This window comes from Schistocerca serialis, chromosome 3, assembly GCF_023864345.2.
Source record: "Schistocerca serialis cubense isolate TAMUIC-IGC-003099 chromosome 3, iqSchSeri2.2, whole genome shotgun sequence".
Lineage (NCBI taxonomy): Eukaryota > Metazoa > Arthropoda > Insecta > Orthoptera > Acrididae > Schistocerca > Schistocerca serialis.
The window spans coordinates 432,187,912-432,200,419 of NC_064640.1; the positions used below are offsets into that span (position 1 = coordinate 432,187,912).

Genomic DNA, 12,508 nt, shown 5'->3' on the forward strand with positions numbered 1-12,508 from the left:
CCTCATTTCGTTGGCAAAATCGCATTCGCAACTCACACACACTACGTGGTTAAAAGTATCCGGACACCCCCAAAAACATAAGTTTTTTATATTAGGTACATTGTCCTGCCACCTACTGCCAGGTACTCGATATCAGCGACCTCAGTAGTCATTAGGCATTGTGAGAGAGCAGAATGGGGCGCTCCGCGGAACTCAGGGACTTCAAACGTGGTCAGGTGATTGGGTGTCACTTGTCATACGCTGTACGTGAGATTCCCACACTCCTAAACATCGCTTGGTCTATTGTTTTCGGTGTGATAGTGAAGTGAAAACGTGAAGGGACAGGTACGGCACAGAAGCATACAGGCAGAACTCGTCTGTTGACTGACAGAGACCGCCGGCAGTTAAAGAGGGTCGTAATCTGTAAAAGGCAGACATCTATCCAGACCATCACACAGGAATTACAAACTGCATCAGGATGCTTCAAGTACTATGACAGTCAGGTGGGAGGTGAGAAAACTTGGATTTCATGGTCGAGCGGCTGCTCATAAGCCACACATCACGCCGATAAATGCCAAACGACGCCTCGCTTGGTGTAAGAAGCGTAAACATTGGACGAATGAACAGTGGAAAAACGTTGTGTGGAGTGACGAATCACGGTACATAATGTGGCGATCCGATGTCAGGGTGTGGGTATGGTGAATGACCAGTGAACGCCACCTGCCAGCGTGTGTAGTGCCTACAATAAAATTCGGAGGTGGTGGTGTTATTGTGTGGTCGTGTTTTTCAAGGAGGGGGCTTGCACCCCTGGTTTTGAGTGGCTCACAGCACATGCCTACATTGATGTTTTAGGCACATTCTTGCTTCCCACTGTTGAAGAGCAATTCGGGGATGGCGATTGCATCTTTCAACAGGTTCGAGCACCTGTTCATAATGCACGGCCTGAGGCGGAGAGGTTACACGACAATGACATCCCTGTGATGGACTGGCATGCACAGGGTCCTGACGTGACTCCTATGGAACACCTTTGGGATGTTTTGGAACGCCGACTTCTTGCCACGCCTCACCGACCGACATCGATACCTCTCCTCAGTGCAGCACTCCCTGAAGAATGGGCTGCCATTCTCCAAGAAACCTTCCAGCACCTTATAGAACGTATGCCTGCGAGAGTGGTTCAAATGGTTCAAATGGCTCTGAGCACTATGGGACTTAACATCTGTGGTCATCAGTCCCCTAGAACTTGGAACTACTTAAACCTAACTAACCTAAGGACATCACACACATCCATGCCCGAGGCAGGATTCGAACCTGCGAATCCGCGCGGCTGCTGCCAGCCGCGCGGTTCCGGACTGCGCGCCTAGAACCGCTAGACCACCGCGGCCGGCGCGAGAGTGGAAGCTGTCATCAGGGTTTAGGGTGGGCCAACACCATATTGATTTCCAGCATTACCGATGGAGGGCGCCACGAACTTGTCAGTCATTTTCAGACAGGTGTTCGGATACTTTTGATCACATAGCGTACAAGCACTCAGGTAATATAAACACCTGTTAACAGTTTATGCTGCTAGAACTGATACGGTACCCGTCGTAAATGAGTTTTATTTGTTCCAAAGAATTTCATCTTTTAATGTATCTTTTGCTTCAAGCTACCGTGCCAGCTATTAACTCTGAGCGTTACCTCTTAAACACCTGTGCTTCAGGAAAACCGAATAAAGAATGAAATGTCCTAGTTAATTCGTCTGTGTTTTTTTTTTTTTTCCTACATAAGAGGAGAAAATCTTTAAACTGATTTTTGGTTCTTCTTACTTACACGTGACTGTATATTTTATTCACTTTTGCTGCAATTTTTCGATGCCCAAAAGGATATGGAAAGAAGTCTTCCGTAATTCGTGACGTATGAAGACAGCGGGTGGTGATAAAATCGCTGTTTTCATCAATTTTGCAAAGATGGCGTGGCGCCTTTCTTGATTTTACGCGAATATGCACTAAAAAGATTATTGACTCTCTTGGCGACGAACTGGCTTGAACCAAGCAGTTTTTCTGAAAAGAGCAAATAAAATCGGAGCAATATATGGAGGAATATGCAGATGGGACCAATGTTTTCAGTTTATTTACAATTGTCGATTTTCGAAATACTTGAAAGTGCTCGATCGTTTATTGCTCAGAAAACACACATAAGGCAATTAGATGCACTGTGCCATCGCGACAGTATAATTTAGTAGTCAATCGTTCCTTACCGTAATTAAGTAATTCGTCGTTTATGCAGCGTCCAGTCACATTAATCTATCCACCCGTCAAAAGCCTGAATAACCACCTTCTGCGGACCGCAGCGAAAAAAAAAAAAAAATGTTCAAATGTGTGTGAAATCTTATGGGATTTAACTTCTAAGGTCATCAGTCCCTAAGCTTACACACTACTTAACCTAAATTATTTTAAGGACAAACTCACACACCCATGCCCAGGGAGGTTTCGAACCTCCGCCGGGACCAGCCGCACAGTCCATGTCTGCAGCGCCATAGACAGCTCGGCTAATCCCACGCGTCTGGACTGCTGCGAGACGTTCAGCAAGAGTGTCAGGTTCTGGAAGATACCTACAGGAATGTGGAGCCATGCGGGTTCGAGTGTCGTGGCCAGCTGCGCTAGGTTTCTCTATTGCGGATCCATGGTGCATACAGCCCGAAAGAGGCGGTCCCACCGATCATAGGTTGAGTTTAAGTCCGGCGAGTCTGATGAGCAGGGGAGTACGGCAAACTCATCCAGGGGCTCTTCGAACCGCACACGTACATTGCCAGCTGAGAGACACGTTGCATTGTCCTGCTGGTAGACGCCATCGTGCCGAGTAAAAACAAACTGCATATAAGGGTGTCCATGGTCCCCAAGGCAAATACATACTTGAGTTGATCCCTTGTGCCTTCCAGAATAACGATATCGCCCAGGGAATGTACGGAAACATTCCACAGACAATAACGCCCCTCCTCCGGCCTGGACCCTTCCGACGATTGTTGCAAAGCCGTCCACGCCAAAAAGCATGAAACGTGATTCATCTGAAAAGGTCGTCTGTCACCACTCAGTGGGCATAAACTTACGATGCTGGCGTACAAGTTGCAACAGTCGTTGCTGAAGAACAGCGGTTTGCATGGGTGCACGAACCAGGCGCCTCTTGTGGACGCCCATACACAACAACGTTCGGTGAACGGTCGTTACGTGTACACTGCTGGTAGCCCCTCGGTTCATCTGTGTGGTCAGTTGCTCAACAGTTGCACGTCTCTTCGCCCGTACACATCTCCGCAAACGTTAATCTGAACATCAGATAAATCGCTCAGTTTCCCCGTTACAACAACGACTGTACTGTTTCACGGGTCCCCCCCTCCACTGCTAGTGCTGTCAACTGCCGTGTTCGAGTGATTTTTGGACGTTGAAGTCGAACATAGGTGGTGGTCAAATTAACGTGACTTGACAACGTAGCTCACATATCAACTCCTCGATGCTCATAAATCACTCGTAGAATCTTAACAACTTTAATCACTTGGAATTAAACGTTCTTTGTTCTACATTTACCACTAACTGATAGTTCTTGAGTCATTCAAATCCTCAAGTTAACTGTACACGATATCCAGAAAACTTCACGCCAACCCTCCTTTTCTTTGCGTCCTCCCGCTTTTCTCGAAATGTCCGTTACTGTGTTATTACAGATTTTAATCTCTTTGAACATAGCATCAGTGCAGTATAAAATGTACATTTACAACACTAACTTACATATATAAGTTTATGTATTTAAGGTAACATAGATAATATCAATGGAAAAAAATAAAAATTCAACAAAAGAAAATTCCGCCACAGACATTTGTAAGCATATTACGTTTGTTGCAGCGCTCGCGGCCAGCTGGGATCTCTAGTGAGCAGCTCTACACCGGGACCTCCCGGGCTTGTGGAGCCTATTCTCTGCTCGTCTGTCGTCATCGCCTCTCAGCAGGTCAGCTGATAACTTTTTCTTACCTTGGAGTGTCCCTAACAACAATTTTTTTGTGTAATTTCAGTTAAATTGTCTTGCCCTTCACGGACAAGGAATGATTGGCTGTTAGTGGTATGTTGTTGTTGTTGTTATTGTTATCGTTATTGTTGCTGTTGCTGCTGCTGCTGCTGCTGTTATTTCTGCTCTGTTTTTGCTAGGGGACGATGATGATGATGATGATGATGATGATGATGATGATGATGATGATAAATTACATGTGCTACTAAAGTGAAAACCCTCTTTGGTGAATAGTGATTTGGGCGACGGAATTTTCAGTGTTTTTATGACAGAATGGCGAGTGAAAATTGTGTATTGTGAGGGTATTACGGGATGGGGTTATGACATGAGAACTGGAAGCATGACCAGGTACACAGAAAAGAAAAGAAAAAGGAAGGAGTTATGTTGTGGGGAAGCGGTGGAGAATGTTGGGTTCTATCGCTAGAAGTCGGGCGTATTCGGAAATAAAACCGGTAACTTGCTACGAACCTCTGTGGATAGCCAAATAAAGTCATTTGCCAGTACAACCGTTGCAGATTAGACAGCGGTAGTATATCCCCACGAAACACTAAGAGTGATTATTGATATGACTGTGGCGATTACACAGAACGTCAAATTTAAGCACATCAGAGGGCCTGTCATAAATGTTTATCGTTGGAGGACGTCGTCAATTTAATTATAATGTTGGGATAAGTACCTAAATCATAGTTTTATATGCTAATTACATATATTTATTAATTCATCAATAACACACAAAAATATATTTTTAGACATTGACTGTATAACACCAACGAAAGAGCAACTTATTCAGAAAGGCAAACTTGGGTCGCCACCAGTGTATTGCTGGACAGTATTGTCTAAATCAAAGTTAAATTACTAGCAAGCCAGCAGTTTAATTCAACCTTGATTTCTTCAAACACAAAAAAAAGAAAAAACAAGAATGTGATCTTAGGCGCATGAGCGGCCGCCGGTTCCGTAAGTCGGTTCCTTTGACCATCCTCTCTTGCGGAGACGTGCGTCGATCAGCAGTGATGACCGTCGTGTTAACACGGTCAGGTCATTGTCCACATCTGTCATCGCCCACTAAGATCTGCTACTTGTCGCCCACGCCGCCAGGACCCAACAGTGTCGATGGGCCGAACAGACATGCTCTGGCGTTGACGTGCTGGTCCTTTACCCCCTTAAGCCTTCCCACTGGTTATATGTGTGTGGGGGGTGGGGGGTGAGGGGGTTGTGTGTGTGTGTGTGGGGGGGGGGGGTGTCGCCTTCTCGAGGCTGTACATAACTTAGAAATCCTAAATTAGGACCATGCCACAGATGGCCTACAGTACTTTCTAATTAACACGTCAGCTACTCACTCCCTACTATTTTTAATGCTAAAGTTGTAGGAATCCTTCAAACAGATATTTTCAACAAGTCATGAACTTCAGAGAGTGTTGCGCAAAATGGATCATAAAAGTATGAAGTCAGAAGCGAGTTGTCTGGCGTCCTTACGAGAAGGTAATGAACAAGTCACTGTTCATTTATGTACCAATCGAATTTTCTAAGGTAAGTTATTGGGTGAAATAAAGTCATTTAACTAATGGCAACTGTACAACAGAAAGGAAATTCTTTGTAAATAAGAATACTTAATTAACAGCCACAATAAAGCCTGAAAAGAAAAATCATAGTGATCAGCACTCAAATGGTTCAAATGGCTCTGAGCACTATGGGACTTAACATCGGGGATCATCAGTCCCCTAGAACTTAGAACTACTTAAACCTAACTAACCTAAGGACATCACACACATCCATGCCCGAGGCAGGATTCGAATCTGCGACCGTAGCAGTCGCGCGGCTCCGGACTGAAGCGCCTAGAACCGCTCGGTCACTGCGGCCGGTGATCTGTACTCATTTATTCACAGAGAGTCAGTCAGTCCTCCTCAGAATTAGTGTTGTCTGTTATCAGTATTGGTCACTAGCACGTGAGTGATAAACTGCAACTTCATATGTTTAGTCCCTAGAATACATTCCTAAATGTCGATTCCTTTAAAGTTAATAAGAATCATGTCCTAGTACACCCAGTACGAGCATAACATAATACGCTTAATACCGGCGTCCATTATTATAACCGATTTTTTTTATATCCATAGATCTCCATTCTGCAGTACCTTGGCCATATGCTACTTCATTCTTAACAACAACAAAAAAATCATGTCTGTCAGTCTACCTTCTTAACCGGCAACTTAAACAGAAAACACGCGCCAAACGGCTCTATATAATAATTACAGATAACAACTTACAAGCCATATTGAAGACTAACATAGAAAACTTGGGGGTGATAAACTGATTGCCGGCCCCCGTGGCCGAGCGGTTCTAGGCGCTTCAGTCTGGAACCGCGCTGCAGCTACGGTCGTAGGTTCGAATCCTGCCTCGGGCATGGATGTGTGTGATGTCCTTAGGTTAGTTAGGTGTAAGTAGTTCTAAGTTCTAGGGGACTGATGACCTCAGATGTTAAGTCCCATAGTGCTCAGAGCCATTAGATTAGGGATACGCTGTTGAAATGCTGAAAAGGCAAAACTATAAAGTAGCATACTACACCGCCTTTTTTTGATAGTGTAGGCGTCGTGCATTGTCGTCCTCTCTTGCAAATTACGCGAGCTCAGATATGTGAAGGACCGCTACGGCTTCTCCTCTAACACCCGAAATCTTCCGGTAAGTGGGTGGGCTGACACACTTTTGCAAATCTTTAACATAATGCAGCGCTTTAGCAACCGTGAATTGTTCAGACAATAAGATATTGAGCCTTCAGTTACAAGGTAATATTTTTTTTAGTTTACCTGAACAATTCACGGTTGCTGAAGCGCTGCGTTGTGTTAAAGATTTGTGAATTTGTACCTGCCGAGGCAAGTACAGCAGCTAACAGATATATGGACGTAGTGTATAAAGTACTCTCGGAATCTTATGAGTTCCTGTACCTCCTGGCGCTGCTGGTGCGGGAGAGGCCGTATCCAGCTAATGTCCTCATTAGACACTGCTTATGCAATTCTCTTTTCTATTTCTGTGGAAGTTCAAGCGACTACCTTCTCTGTCTCTTTTAAACGTTGATTCGTGGCTGAGCAACGCCGCTGAAACTCGTTTGTTTCCGATTGGTTGCTCTGGAACGTATCATTGCTTTGAGTTCCTGAATCGCTTTCGCATTCTGTGTAACTCATGTTATGACTGCCACTACTGTGTCATCGTATTTCTCCATTTTCTTCGAAAATTCCTCGTGGCATTTCATAAACGCCTTTTCCCTCCCTTCCTGCTTTCTATCTCATTCTCCAACTGCATCCATGAGTGATTGAAGTGTACGCAATATGTTCTCCAAGCCTAAAATTGCACCTACCGCCAGATTGAACACCTTTGCTGACTGACGCCCATGTGCTTTTACACTCGATGTGACCTGTTCATTTCATCAACCATTTCCTCCCGGCTGATGTCTACTGCGGCTAATTGCTCTGCTGCTGTACCTAATAGAGTATATTACATGGCCTATATCTCTACACCAAATGGTTCAAATGGCTCTGACCACTATGCGACTTAACTTCTGAGGTCATCAGTCGCCTAGAACTTAGAACTACTGAAACCTAACTAACCTAAGGACGTCACACACATCCACGCCCGAGGCAGGATTCGAACCTGCGACCGTAGCGGTCGCTCGGCTCCAGACTGTAGCGCCTAGAACTGTACTGCCACTCCGGCCGGCAATCTCTACACCATGAAATTGTTTACTTCCCCCTGCCTGAAGCGGAAATTTTCTCAGGAGCAGCTGTGGCAATATATCAGGATTTGGAGTGCTGTCCAGCAACAGGTCGAAATGGTAATTTCAGGAAGAGGTCGCCCAGACCACATGTAGCAGTTTAGCAACGTAAGAGGTTTTGCACCTCTCCATATTCCGAATCTTTCCGTTCTGTATTTTGTGAACAGGACGTTGAGGCCGCCCATCCAGCGGATCCCTATTGTCCTCCCGGAGCCACTGATTAGGTGGATTAGTCTGGCCAATCCGTACTCGTGTATGCTAAAAAAAAATGTTCAAATGTGTGTGAATTCCTAAGGGACCACACAGCTGAGGTCATCGGTCCCTAGACTTACACACTACCTTAAATTAACTGACACTAACTTAGGCTAAGAACAACACACACACACCCATGCCCGACGGAGGACTCGAACTTCCGACGGGAGGGGCCGCGCAGTCCGTGACATGGCGCCTCATACCGCACGGCCACTCCGCGCGGCCGTGTATGCTCCAGCTGGAACAGTGAACTGTCTTTCTGAATCGCTTTTAGCAAACCTGCTCCGTAGGAAAAGCTGTTTTTCCTCTGCACCTGTATGTTTCGGTGAGCCGAAAGCAACAGTGTACAGAAGGTCTTATAAGCTCAACTAATGACAGGCTTCCCCAGTATCAGAATTTAGCTGAAATAAAATGCATTGCTGCCCCTGACCACTCATGGAATTAAATGTGAATACAGTTTGATTACGGAAAGCAAATATCGTCTGACAAGAAAGAAAGAAAGTATTGGAAATACCGTGGGTCTAGGGCCCTCCCCTCCCCTCCCTCCCCCCCCCCCCCCCCCCCCCCCCCCACTCACCGTCGGGTAGACCATTCACCTGGTGCAAGTCCTTTAGAGTTGAGGCCACTTCGGCGACTTGCGTGTCGATGGCGATGAAATAATAAGGACAACACAACACCGTGTCCCTGAGCGGGGAAAATCTCCGGGCCAGCTGGGAATCTAACCCGGGCCGTTAGGAATGACATTTCGTCGCGCTGACCACTCAGCTACCAGGGACAGAAAGAAGGTGATAAGCAATAAACGTGAAAATCATTATTTAAATAGGAATAAAAATGTGAGAGGACGACCTGGCACAGCTCGAAAGGTTACAGTACGCGGAAGGATGGATAACTGCCAAGACGGATTTGTTGCCCTTGGAATGGGATTTGATCAGAACTGCGTTGAGACCGGATTCTGAGGATTTAGATCGATGAGGTTATTGGAAACTTAGTTTAGTCGTGCAAGTGTCCCGAATTTGGAAACGTAAGGCTGGACGGCGGGATTTTCAGGTTAACGGAAGGTGAAGGAAGATTGGACAAGTCGTAGAAACTAGATAAATCTGATGAGTTGGTAGAAGAGAGGCCTGGGGTGGTATCAATGTGAAGTGTCAGAAACGGAGACGTTCTACGATTCCTAGGAAACAGTGTAATTATGGGAAAGGAATTGAAGGCGTCATGACATATACAAAAATAAGGATGTGTCATACAAAAGTTCGATAGTTATAAAGGATGAGGGCAGGGGACAATTTCGGAATGTGACGGGTTAACAGTTATATTTCAGGGTTTCTGTCGGGTGGTTTGTACACTATGTGATCAAAAGTATCCGGACACCTGGCTGAAAACGACTTACAACTTAGTCGCGCTCTCCATCGGTAACACTGGCATTCAGTATCATGTTGGCCCACTCTTAGCCCTGATGACAGCTTCCACTCTCGCAGGAATACGTTCAATCAGGTGCTGGAATGTTTCTTCGGGAATGGCAGCCCATTCTACACGGAGTGCTGCACTGAGGAGAGGTATCGATGTCGGTCGGCGAGGCCTGGCACGAAGTCGGCGTTCCAAAACGCCCCAAAGGTGTTCTATAGGATTCAGGTCAGGACTCTGCGCAGGCCAGTTCATCACAGGGATGTTGTTGTCGTGTAACCACTCCACAATAGGACGTGCACTATGAACAGGTGCTCGGTTGTGTTGAAAGATGCAGTCGCCATCTCCGAATTGCTCTTCAACTGTGGGAAGCAAGAAGGTGCTTAAAACATCAATGTAGGCCTGTGCTGCGATAGTGCCACACAAAACAACAATGGGTGCAAGCCCCCTCCATGAGAAACACGACCACACAATAACACCACCACCTCCGAATTTTACTGTTGGCAATACACACGCTGGCAGACGTCGTTCGCCGGACATTCGCCATACCCACACCCTACCATCGGATTGCCACATTGTGTACCGTGATTCGTCACTCCCCACAACGTTTTTCCACTGTTCAGTCGTCTAATGTTTACACTCCTTACACCAAGCGAGGCGTCGTTTGGCTTTTATCGGCGTGACGTGTGGCCTATGAGCAGACGCTCGACTATGAAATCAAAGTTTTCTCATCTCCCACCTAACTGTCATAGTACCTGCAGCATCCTGATGCAGTTTGGAATTCCTGTGTGATGGTCTAGATAGATGCCTGCCTATTACAGATTGCGACCCTCTTCAACTGGCGGCGGTTTCTGTCAGTCAAACAGACGAGGTCGGCCTGTACGCTTTTGTGCCGTACGTGTCCCACCACATTTCCACTTCACTATCACATCGGAAACAATAGACCAAGGGATGTTTAGGAGTGTGAAAATCTCACGTACAGCGTATGACACAAGTGACAAGCCGGCCCGTGTGGCCGAGCGGTTCTAGGCTCTACAGTCTGGAACCGCGCGACCGCTCCGCTACAGTCGCAGTTTCGAATCCTGCCTCGGGCATGGATGTGTGTGATGTCCTTAAGTTAGTTAGGTTTAAGTAGTTCTAAGTTCTAGGGGACTGATGACCTCAGATGTTCAGTCCCATAGTGCTCAGAGCCATTTCAACCATTCTGAACACAAGTGACACCCAATCATCTGACCACGTTCGAAGTCCCTGAGTTCCTCGAAGCGCCTCATTCTGCGCTCTCACGACGTCTAATGACTACTGAGGTCGCTGATATGGAGTACCTAGCAGTAGGTGGCAGCACAATGCACCTCTAATGAAAAACGTATGTTGTTGGGGTGTCCGGATACTTTTGATCACATAGTGTGTTTGGTGGATCCTGTTTATTTGATAGTAAAAGTTCGGTAAGATTTATTTTAGTACACCAGTTAGTTACATGGTATGACTGTAATTAGTGAGGTAAAATTTATTTTGGTGAAAGTGGCTGGTTGTATGTCAAAAGTATTGTCTTGGGTTTGGGTAGGACTGTGTTAAGGTCATATTATTTCCGTTGTGTGATTTCGAGAGAGGTGATTATAGGGCAGTGTGTGTTGTGTAGTCGACATACTAGTGGCGACCAATAGGGAATATTGACTTAATCTTATTGGTCGTGTAGAGGAGACAGAATGGACCCTAAAATATCTGAACAGTATCATTCTAAATGATACTGAATATGATACTTGCTGTCGATATTGATTTTGAGGGACGTTTGTAGGGGAAGGCAATAAGGTGGATACAGGTATTTGAAAGTGTATTTGTATGCATCTGGAATAGGGAACTAGAATATAACACATTTTTGAGGTCAAGGGACACAGAACGCTGCTGTACAGCTGTAGACTTACATCGAAAAAAGTAGTGTGTATAATTGATACACTGTTAGTCTGAACAGTGGTGGGGTGGAAGGTAAACTGGTGGAGAGATAGAAGACTACTGTGGTTACAACGAACCAACAACGCTGCAAGAAGATGACTCATATTGTTAAAAAGCACGGTTCACCCGTCAAAAATGAGGAGCATTTCCAGTAGTACAAGAATATTATGTAAGATTCTTGTTTCGTCAATAGAGAAATATTATAAATTTCAGGCCAGTTGAGATTTGCACAGTGATTTTGTTCTAATTCATCTAAATGGAACTTGTGTACGTTATCGCGCATATCAGCCTTACGTACATTAGTGGGCACTTTACTTGGTCGATAGTTCGTACATCCATTTTTAATAATTATACATGTCAAAGCATACAGCACGTGATACTGTTATGGCGTAGCCGTTAAAGGAAAACATATCTGCTGAAAAGGTCACTGTTGTAAGAGAAGCAAATACCACACCATCGGGCATCTTTGAAGTAAATACCGGAAGATATTTAAGATGATAGTGTTCAGAAATGAGGGATTGTTATGATCATCGCTGCGTAACTTCTATTTTTTAATTGTCTCTTACATGTTGTTTTACTTCGCTTTCCCTGTAAGTTCTGCACCATGAGCGTATAGCCATGTGACGATTAATAGATTCAAATGACTTTTCGTCACACACAATTACGAGCTACAAGGATTGGCCTGTGTTAGTTACAGATCTAAACAATTTCTTTTCTCGTAGTCTCTCATTTCACTGAAAGTGGTTTTTCGACTTCAGAGAGTGTTATGAGCCATGTCATGGGCCTGAAGGCAATGGCGCTTATATGATAAGTATTCACTGAAGATGACGTAATTTCATTAACATACTTCTGAATAAAGAATAAATAAAGCACTATTTTGATTCAGCTGGACTCTACAATTTACCAACTTCTTCGCTTTGCTTATAATATAAGATTGGCGTTATTTTGACGCTAAGGATGACAAATCTGCAAGAATGTAGTCCAAAAGCGTGCAATTTTTGGCGAAGTGTCAAAATTCAAACTACTGTATGTGCGGATAGCGATAGCAATCCTGTTACTCTCCAAAAAGAACCTGCTTTGGATGAAATAATGAAACAGTGTCACTCAGCAATAGTTATTTATCAGCTTTGAGGGACAAGG

The 12,508-nt window shown here is 45.0% G+C and overlaps 1 protein-coding gene across 2 annotated transcripts in view; it reads left to right on the plus strand.

Annotated features, from left to right (window-relative positions):
* The window catches only part of LOC126470317 (homeotic protein female sterile), a 568,331-nt gene that overhangs the window by 399,646 nt on the left and 156,177 nt on the right, over positions 1-12,508 (plus strand). For both annotated transcript variants that reach the window (XM_050098094.1, XM_050098093.1), the window contains one exon: positions 3,849-3,951. The gene's annotated coding sequence lies outside the window, so the exon portion shown is untranslated. The remainder of the gene's footprint in view (positions 1-3,848; positions 3,952-12,508) is intronic.